This window comes from Triticum urartu, chromosome 2A, assembly GCF_056163025.1.
Source record: "Triticum urartu cultivar PI428250 chromosome 2A, HENAU_Tu73, whole genome shotgun sequence".
Lineage (NCBI taxonomy): Eukaryota > Viridiplantae > Streptophyta > Magnoliopsida > Poales > Poaceae > Triticum > Triticum urartu.
The window spans coordinates 102,938,270-102,946,614 of NC_141874.1; positions in this window are offsets into that span (position 1 = coordinate 102,938,270).

Consider the following 8,345-nt stretch of genomic DNA (forward strand, 5'->3'; position numbering starts at 1 on the left):
CTGCTCTCGGATTAGACTAGTTGTGCTAACTTAAAAATTTTATTGTGTACTCCCTCCGTTCCAAAATACTTGACTTCCATTTGTCCAAAAATGGATGTACCTATATACTAAGACATGTCTAGATACATATATATTTTGACAAATAGAAGGCATGTATTGTGCAACGGAGGGAGAAGAATGGATGTACCTAGCTATATACTAAGACATGTCTATATACATATATATTTTGACAAATAGATGGCATGTATTGTGCAACGGAGGGAGTAGAATGGATGCAAGTTTTTGTATTGGGTAGAAGAGTACATCCATATATTGATAGAGCGCAATTTAGTAGATGTTCTATCACTTTTAGCTAGTATACAATAGAGGCTAGACATGAGACTAGATGCGAGGAAGCAACGTCTACTTCTTTACACTCGAAGAAGAAAGAAGCACGCTAGATTGCGCCTCCGCAGACCAGCAATGAATGCATCGAGAAGGCACTAATCCAACTTACACGAGTAGTAAAATGTATTCTTGTGGTTCTTGTTTTCTTTGGTCTTGCTTTTCTAGTCAAAATTATCGTTGGAGTTCGTGCAAAGCGGAGGTCCGTTTGGGGTCGTGCGTTGGAGTTGGCCTTACAAGTGGGACCGCAGTTAAGGAAACTGACTATGGGCAAACCCCCACCTCGCCCGCCGCACGATGGCTGAAGTTAGAGAAATGACGAGGTTGAAGAGATTGCTCTCGCACAGACTCCAAGAAATAATATGGTGTCAGATGGATGTCGTGGTGGTGGCGTGTGTCGTACTCCTGGACGTGAATGCTTGTTCTGGCCCATGCCACCCTACTACTCCTACTACTTACTCCTACTATATAGTATACTATTATCGAGGATTCGAGGTGCTGGTTACGTACAACGAACACATTAACATATGGCTACAGTAAAAACACCCGCCCGACGCGCGAAGCATGTGAAGCTAGCACAAATAACCTGTTGCAATGCACGTACAATTATGTATTCAGAAAATATTTTTTTGCCTCGTCGCACCACTCACTCAGAGAAGCGACTCGAAAGCCATTCATAAATTTAGTAAGTTTATCACAGGCATATCATTTTATCACATAGAACAACAGGTCATCAACCCACATCGACAACGAGGATACATTATAAATACTAAAGTTTTCACCACACAACAAATAACAAGCAATGAAATGAACTTCAACTCAACCATTCCTTGGCGTTGGAAACGCTTGCTTTGAACCACAAGTGATTCTCTGTGACGGGCCATGCATTGTCGATCTGGAGACAAACGCAGGACTGATCATCCAGGCTGAAACAGCCTACTATATCAGTACCAGGGTAGGGAACCACGCAAATGTCCGAGGTATAGACACAGTTGCTTCTCATAAATGTGTCAGCAGTGGTTGGATCGCCTTTCACCATCATCGGATAGTTTCATCCAAGGAAGAGCGAGTTTTCTCCAAGACTATCAAGTATGTGCCAGGGAGAAGGAGTTGGCGCTAGCACACTAGTATCCATCCCGAATACCATGCAACGGGTGTTGGAATAGGTCCGGAGAGTGCGACCATGGGAGACTACACCTGCTTCCTTAGCAGTAACATCATCAGTGGGCTGTATACACACAAGAAGAGGTGATCCATCGTAATTAGTTGCCAGGCGCCACAGAGTATATCAGCGCTGCTCGTCCTCATGCTCATGATCATCACCATCGTCATCTCCCCCTTGGTTATAAAAATCTTCAAGTATAGGTGGTGGGATGTTCACAGGACCTTGGAAACACAAGAAGAAGGTTAATTGGTAAAGGGAAAATTGCTAACCCGCATGCATGTGGATGAAATAATTATAATTACGGTGGAAGACAAACGTGCCGAAACAACGAGGATGCCATGCAAAAACAGTTCCATGAGTGGTGGCAGCAAACACAAGGCCCTCGTATTGAATTGCATCACAGTACTCATCCGTGTACAGAAACTGATTTTTGAGCAATATCCATCGAGTGAAACCATCAAGGACGGCAACAAGCTTGTCGAAGATAGCAACAACATCATAGTTTTTGTAATTCCAAGAGCGATTGGGAACTCGACAAATTGCTATCTTCCGTAGACGACAGTCACCATGCTCGTATTTGAACGTACGTAGATCATCTGTGTTCTCAACCTCAGGGCACTCGGAGATTTTTGGAAGTGGAATCCACTGATGAGTGTACACATTCACAAGTTCCCACTCGCAATTGTACCCAATATAAACAACCCAATCTCCATTTGCTCCAGCCCAGGACTTACCCTTAAGCGATGGCATCTTGACATCACACGTATCATTATCAAGCGGCATCAACTTGCACAAGGCGAGGTCTTCGTCGTCCGCTCGCCAGCGAGCAGGGTCATGGCGAAGAAGATAAGGGAGATCAAACCGCTCCTGGACCCTTGGGTTCCTTGCAATGATGTTATTAGTTGAGTCGAGAATGGGCTTGAACGAACCTGCCATGCTAGCCGAGGTGATGACGTCGCACCGATCAATGAGTTCGTCAACCACGTCATCTTTCAGATCGGGGCCAGAATAACGGGGTCGTTTCCGGCCTGTTCCCTCCATGGAGAAGATGATCGAACAATGGAAGAAGAAAGGGTGAAGGGCTGAAGGAAAATGGAGGAGGGAGAGGAAGAGCGTGCGACAGCAGTTCCAAATCGAGAGGGAAAGGCGAAGAGTCGGTGGACCGTTGCGAGTTTGCCATGGTTCAGGAAGAGGCGCCCCAGCCTACACGTCCGTTCAGAAATACTCCTACTACTCGCCGTCGTCTCACTAATATGTTGGAACGGGACCACATGTCAACGAAACATGGTGTGTAATTTATCGTGCAAAATGCGATCTGGCCGCGTTGGCCCGAGGTTCCGCATTAGTTATTGAACTTTATTTTTTTATGGCGTGCCGATCAGTTTTGAAGCACGACTAACTGGTACTGTACACAGAGAAAATATAAACTACTCTACCACTACCCCACCTCCAGTACTAGTAGTATAAAAAAGATATATAGGCTGGAGCTTCAGCGCTTTCTTGCTAAGGGCTGCCCACTTGCTTCTCACACTACCACCCTCTCTCCAGATCTAAAAAAGACGGCCCCTCTCTCCCTCCTCACCGGTGGTCGCAGATCCGCCGGGGAAGAGAAGGACGTGCAGCGTTGACGTACTCGTCGTCGGCGAGCGAGGTCACGCACTGACGACAAGGCCATCCTCTCATACCTAGCGCCCACATGGGATGGCCTCCGTCCCCAAGCTCGCTGCTGTAGTGTGTGCGGAGGACGACGACCACGAGTGAAGCCACTTCCCGCCGACCCTCAGGTATGCTACCTCTTTTCGAGCCATAACCTTGTTCTATTGCCCCATCTGCTACGTCGTTGCATGTGGATCTTTTTCCACTCCACCATCTTCCCAATTTGCTATCCTCTACTCTGCTGGCCACGCAGATGAAAACCATAATTTGCACTATTAAAGGAAACCCTACTTCATGCAGACTAATCCATGTCTGGGTCGAAAAAGGAAAGGAAGGGAGACTGTAGGTTGAAAAGGGGAAAATCAGTAGCTAAGGAACGAGTCTCGTGTCTCTTGGTTGAAGAAGGGTAGAAAGGCATGACAACGCAATAGAGAATGACCAGGTCGATCGGTTTGTTGTCCTCGCATAGGAAGAAGGTGGCTAAAGAGAACAAAAATGGGACCGTAATCCACATATGCTGCCTGGATATTTGTTGCTCTGGGCAACCATACCTCCCTCACCACTCTGCGTCCATGGAGGTACATCATACTGGTGCGCCCACTGTCGGTGTCAACACCGGCGGATCTCGGGTAGGGGGTCCCGAACTGTGCGTCTAGGCCGGATGGTAACAGGAGACAAGGGACACGAAGTATACCCAGGTTCGGGCCCTCTCGATGGAGGTAAAACCCTACTTCCTGCTTGATTAATATTGATGATATGGGTAGTACAAGAGTAGATCTACCACGAGATCAAGGAGGCTAATCCCTAGAAGCTAGCCTATGGTATGATTGTTGTATGATGAAGTTGTCCTATGGACTAAACCCTCCGGTTCATATAGACACCGGATAGGGTTAGGGTTACATAGAGTCGGTTACAATGGTAGGAGATCTTGAATATCCGCATCGCCAAGCTTGCCTTCCACGCCAAGGAAAGTCTCTTCCGGACACGGGACGAAGTCTTCAATCTTGTATCTTCATAGTCCTGGAGTCCGGCTGAAGGTATTGTCCGGCTATCCGAAGACCGCCTAATCCAGGACTCCCTCAGTAGCCCCTGAACCAGGCTTCAATGACGACGAGTCCGGCGCGCAGATTGTCTTCGGCATTGCAAGGCGGGTTCCTCCTCCAAGTTCTTCATAAAAGATTGTAAACACCAAGAGTAGTGTCCGACTCTGCAAAATAAATTTCCACATATTGCCATAGAGAGAATAATATTAACACAAATCAAATCTGCTGACGTATTCCATAGCGTGACATCACACTATGGCCAAGTCTTTTACTCGAATCGTTTTTACTTTTCCACCTCAGCACGTTTTGCGAGGCGGTTTCCTTGGCACGTCTTGTCAAAGCAGAGATTGTGTCCCCTTTATTTACGGGATTCTCATCAATACGGTCGTGGGTAACCCAATCGTGCCCGTTCAGCATGTTTTCTCGATTAAAGGCGAGTCCCAAACGGTCATGGGGAGGGCTCTTGGTATTCAACCTCTTATAAAGAGACCAAGGCCCTACTCCTTTTTTCCAACCTCAAACGAGTTCGCCCATCGCCTCGAGTTCCAACACCCTAGGCTCTAGATTTCAGGCGCTTCGGACCATCGACAATGTCCGGTTCCAACCTTCAAGGCCGGTGGATGCCCTCCTCCGTCACGGAGGAGGACGTGCTAAAGTTGAGAGAAGCTAAGTTCTTGACCGGCGAAATTTCGCATAGGTTGCCTGCTCAAGGGCAGGCGTTTCCCAGTCCCCAGCCTAGTGAGAGTGTGGTGTTCATATCTCACTTCCTTCGGAGATTAGGCTTCCCAATGGATCCCTTTGTGAGGGGGCTGCTGTTCTATTATGGGCTAGAATTTCACGACTTAGCTCCGGAGTCCATCCTCCATATTTCCTCATTCATCGTCGTGTGTGAAGCGTTCCTCCGTGTTACCCCTCACTTCGGATTATGGCTCAAGACCTTTAAAGTGGATCCGAAGATGGTCGAGGGACGGCACGCAGAGTGCGGAGGCAATATTATAAGTAAGAATGCTGATGCTCCCTGGCTCAAGGGCTTTTTTCAAGAGGAGCTCGGCTTATGGCAACGGGAGTGGTTCTATATCACCGCTCCCAGGGGCACCAAATGGGTGGCGCCGCCTGCCTTTCGCTCGGGTCCCCCACAACTGCTAGGGTCATGGGTCAATAAAGGCCTAGACTGGGGGCCATCTTAGGACGTGCCTTTGTTGCAGGGCCGAATCAGGGATCTCTTGGAAAGAGACCTCAACTTGGTCAAAGTGATGCAAGTTATGATGATCCGCCGAACCTTGCCCCGCAAACGTCGCTCCCTCCGCTTGTGGGAGTTTAATCCGAAGGGACCACGAGCTCTCCAACATTTTATGGGCGCAACGCCCGTGGAGATGTACAAATTGTTCTTTGGATCACAAGCAATGTGTCCGGATTTAACCGAGGATGCAGGTTTAAGCTGCAATCGCCCAGATACTCAAGTAAGTAACCTTGTGCCCGGACTCGCTATCCATATAATTGTCATAAATTCGCCCCTAAAAGAGTTGTCCTTTTTAAATAGGAGTGGATAGCAAAAGCAAAGCTAACCAGGTGTCCGGCTCCCCTTCCTGAGACCAGGGCGGATCCCGTGCTTGTCGGGATGTTGAAGATTGTGCCTGTGGAGAGAAGTGGGGGAGGGGACAAGGAAACTATGGCCTCCTCAAAGGAGGCTGTTTCGAAGGGAGGAACCAACAATTCCTCTTCTAAGGGGAAGAAGAGGGCCGCTCTGACGACCCGGAGCCCATGGCCCTAAAGCGGGGTAAAAAATCCTCGTCAGAGGGTCCGATGCCAGGGGGTTCCTTGGCCGAACTATGCCCTCAATGGAATCAGCCCTCCAGCGAGCCGTAAGTAGAGAAAGATTGTATATTTTGAGAGAAGGATCCTTGTTTTAAACATGAGAAGATTAACCGAAATTTTACCTTGTAGTTCAGACCTCAGCCCTTCTCAGCAGAGCTCGTCTTCGGGGGATCTTCTTCCGGAGATGATGGAGAGCGGAACGCCTCCCTCTGCCGTACCGCCTAGCGAGGCGGGCAAACCTGAGGTGTCGTCGCGGAGGGTTTCTCCGAATCCGGCAGGGGCGGAAGATTGCTATGCGGCCCCCAAGGTTCTCCGCATTCGGCCTCCGAAAGAGGCCACAGGACAAGTCCGGCACCGTCTGGTGCCCGGCCGGAGGAGCTAAAGAATCTGCTGGGGCGAGCTTCTATCTTAGAGGAGCACCGTGCATTGATGGTCACGGTGATTGAAAGGATTTCATCCGCGGAAAGCGGATTGCACGAGGCCATCAGGAGTTTACTGACGGGCTTTGAGGTACATTAGATAATGTACACTTTTGTCAGTTGCACATAAATAAGATGCGCCCTGTATAGATAGTAGCCCCTGAGACTCTGTGCGTCGTCAAGAAATGACGGCGCGCAGAGGATCATAATCCCAGGTCTAAGGTGTCGCCTTTGAATGTAGGTGGCGAGGTGTCCGGAATCGAGCCGAACTGATGATTTTGCCGAACTAAAGCGGCAACTGGACGTGGCAGATGCCGACATCGCGCTTGTCAACAAGCGGCTTGATGAGGCTCAAGGTATGTAATTCCTCGGGCGGCATCAGGTAAGAGGAGCTTCATGCCAGTGTCTTACAATGTATGTGCTTGATGCAGATGGTGCGGCCGCCGTGGAGAGTCTTAGGGCAGAACTTGCCCGAGCTAAGGAACAAGCCAGGAAAAGCGATGCGGCTGCCGAGAAAGCCCTTGAAGAGCTGGGAGCCGAACAGGCTGCTCACTGCCGGAGCAAGGAGGAGATGGCCGAAATGGCCGTAAAATTAAAGAGCGCTGCAGACCATTGCAAAATTCTTGAGAAAGAAGACCGGGCGAGACAGACGGACTTAGAAAGGCCGTTGCCGATGCCAAGGACGCTCGCTCTGCGATGAGAGCTGCGAAGGAGGAGCTGCGTCAGGCCGAACAGATTCCGGTTGGAAAGCCTTTTATGCTGCAGAGGAGGTTTTGCGATCCGAAATTTGCTCCGTTGGACCGGATGTGGAGTGTGGAGGACACCTATCTGGATTTGGCAGCCAGTGCTGCTGATGCGACCGAACACTTTCGAGATCAAAAAGATCGCGAAGTGGAAAAGCTTTTCTGGTCGCAGTTCCACAATCCAGAGCGTCCGCTGGCAGTGGACGATCGTCTGGCTCAATGGGCCGAACTGTCCGGACTCGCCATGAAGTTCGTCATGGGTCATTTGTGGCCGGGGAGATCGGAGCCGAAGAGTTATTTCGGCTTGGTGCAGCAACTCCTTGATGCGGTGCCCCGTATCGATGCAATGAAGAGGTCATCATGCATAGAGGGCGCATGGATGGCTCTTGCCCGTGTCAAGACATATTGGGCGGAGATGGAGACCACCGTTGTTGCGTCCCGAGATTCGGACAAAAGCCGAGTACCCTCCGAACACTATTTTCAAGAAGTCCTTGAAGGCGCTCGTGTAATAGATACGCAGTGCTCGAAGGATGCTATGTTCTGATAGCATATATAATTATAAAACTATATTTTGATAAATTGTGGTATGCTTTTATACTTGTGCCTTCAAGTATGGGGAACACCTCCTGTGCGGCCGTTTTTAATATATATATAAAATCTGAAAGATGGCAGTCGTTGGCTTCAGCCCCCACGCACATAGTGCGGGGGTGCTCGTAGAAGGCGCTTTTTCACACTTAATCCAACGTCTTGGTCCTACAAAGGAGGTGATGGCGCAGCGAGCCAGGCAACCGGACTATAATGCTTTAACACTTTCACTTAGCCATAGGAGCTTGATAGTGGGACTCTTTAGATAGCCCTTGGTGGCGACTGCGCTCACCCGAATTCGGGGCGCGTGTGTGCCAGGCCGGGAAACGGCCCTTCGTTAATGCGGAGGAATCCTATAGATTCCGGAGAGTCATCGAGTGGTTGACCAGTCTCGCGCTATGTCATGACAGTCGGTTTTCGGCTTTCTCTACTGAGGTGCTCGCCCGGCCGAACCGGCGCACAATCGCAGTAGTTCTCCTGGTGCTGCCTTAGCCGATAGAGCGGAACGTAAGGCGGCCGAACACAGGAGCCGGGC